The sequence below is a fragment of the Austrofundulus limnaeus genome, unplaced genomic scaffold (genome assembly GCF_001266775.1).
Source record: "Austrofundulus limnaeus strain Quisiro unplaced genomic scaffold, Austrofundulus_limnaeus-1.0 Scaffold713, whole genome shotgun sequence".
NCBI classification, from domain to species: Eukaryota; Metazoa; Chordata; class Actinopteri; order Cyprinodontiformes; family Rivulidae; genus Austrofundulus; species Austrofundulus limnaeus.
The window spans coordinates 147353-148928 of record NW_013953115.1 but is presented as its reverse complement, the minus strand read 5'-3'; the positions used below and the strand labels follow the sequence as shown (position 1 = coordinate 148928).

General features: G+C 48.9%; 1 protein-coding gene and 1 long non-coding RNA gene across 2 annotated transcripts in view; one reads left to right on the top strand and one right to left on the bottom strand.

Annotated features, from left to right (window-relative positions):
• The window catches only part of kmt5b (lysine methyltransferase 5B), a gene marked incomplete in the record, with an annotated part of 14593 nt that extends 13324 nt beyond the window's left edge, over positions 1-1269 (bottom strand). The window contains 1 exon segment of the mRNA XM_014028036.1: positions 1116-1269.
• LOC106532052 (uncharacterized) lies at positions 939-1534 on the top strand. Its single transcript, XR_001312017.1, has 2 exons — positions 939-1046; positions 1247-1534. It is a non-coding gene; the product is annotated as an uncharacterized LOC106532052 (long non-coding RNA).
• The last annotated feature ends 42 nt before the right edge of the window (positions 1535-1576 follow it).

Sequence of the window (1576 nt, the reverse complement as noted above, 5' to 3'; positions counted from 1 at the left end):
GACCAAATATCAATGTTTATCACACAGAAACAGTTGGGGTCTCAGGTCTCTGCTGATGTTATTTTGTGGGTCAAAGGCTGTAAAGTTTGGGAAGCCCTGCTCTCCAACAGCTGAGTGGTCATAATGTTGTGGCTGGTTGGGCGGGCGCCCCCCAGCGGTAACCTCATGAACTGCACCAGGTTCAGTCAGGTGAAGCCAAATTAGACTAAAACAAATAAAAGCAGTCCTCCTGTCACTGTGTCGGTCAGCCCATCCTAACCCGGTAATAACGGGCCTTATTACAGCTGCAGGTTCGGTTCTTATAACGCACGGTGTTAGCTAGCATCGCACTGTTAGCTGGGAGGATCAGGATAATGGGGCTGTGGGAACCCGGAAGGCCACAGCAGCATCTCAGGCTGAAAATGTTGACAAGCAGCGGTGGTTCCGACCCAGCTGCCCTCACAAACAAAGAGGGGAACATGGAGCACAGGGACCGGGACGGGTTAACCTCCGGGTTTGTTTTTTTTTTTACAACAACGGTACCCCGCAAAAGGGTTCCGACATTACCCGTCAAGATTCCTGACGCTAACACAAACACACCCCAGAAACACCCCCAATAAACCCGTTTAGGAGTAAAAGTACCACAATCGGAACCAAGTGAATAAACGGAATTAAGCAGAACCTTTAAATATTTGGACCAGGAAGGTTTAAAAGGAGATAAAGTCCACTTACAGCCACTTTTTATCCTGTTAGCTGCAACTTCGATAAAAACACGACGCAGCTTCCTGTTCGGCAGCTTTAATAAACACTTCAACCCTAAACTCTAACGGACACGTTAACAGAACCGACACCGGGCTAAGAACCGGCGAGGCTCGGCTCTGAACGCCGACTTAAAACGGCTGTTGAAGCTGCGTTAGCTCCGGCTAGCCCGGTTAGCTCGCCGGGCTAACGCCGCCACCTCCGGCTCGGTTAACGGGCAGCTCTGCAGCCGAGCGGAGTGAGCCTCCTGCGGCTGAGCGGCTCGGAGAGTGGCCCGGAACGTTTTCCATCACAACGGCTGCTCGCAGGTAAATATAACGCTGTGGGAGCCTTTTTTTCACGCGTTAAATGTCCACAAACACGCAGAGTATACTCACACGGTGATCGGTCCGGAACCAGGCAGAAGTCTCCGTGCGGATCTGTCACGACACTCTGAACAAATATATCACAGCAAATTCATTATTTTATTTGATTTTTTTTCCTTTAAAAATCAACATTAAAATTCAAGATGGCGGCCTGGTACAGACGAGAGCGGACCGCAGCACAGCCATCCGAGAGAAAGTAGATCCCAGAAATACGCCACCAGTTCCGTTCACCGACAGCAGCGTCGAACCGGGACACGGCACGTCAGCGTCCCGGGTGAAACTCTTCACATTGAGCGCCGCTGCTGATTATTTCATTTCATATGTTTTATATGAATAAAATAATAAAAACTGTAAATGTTTATTTATTTTTTTATTAGTCGGATGTACACGAAAGTAGTGCTGCAATAAACAAACTCCTTCAGGCTTCAGAACCCAGAGGTGCTGTTCAAGTTCGGTTCTGCTGTCTCCTGACT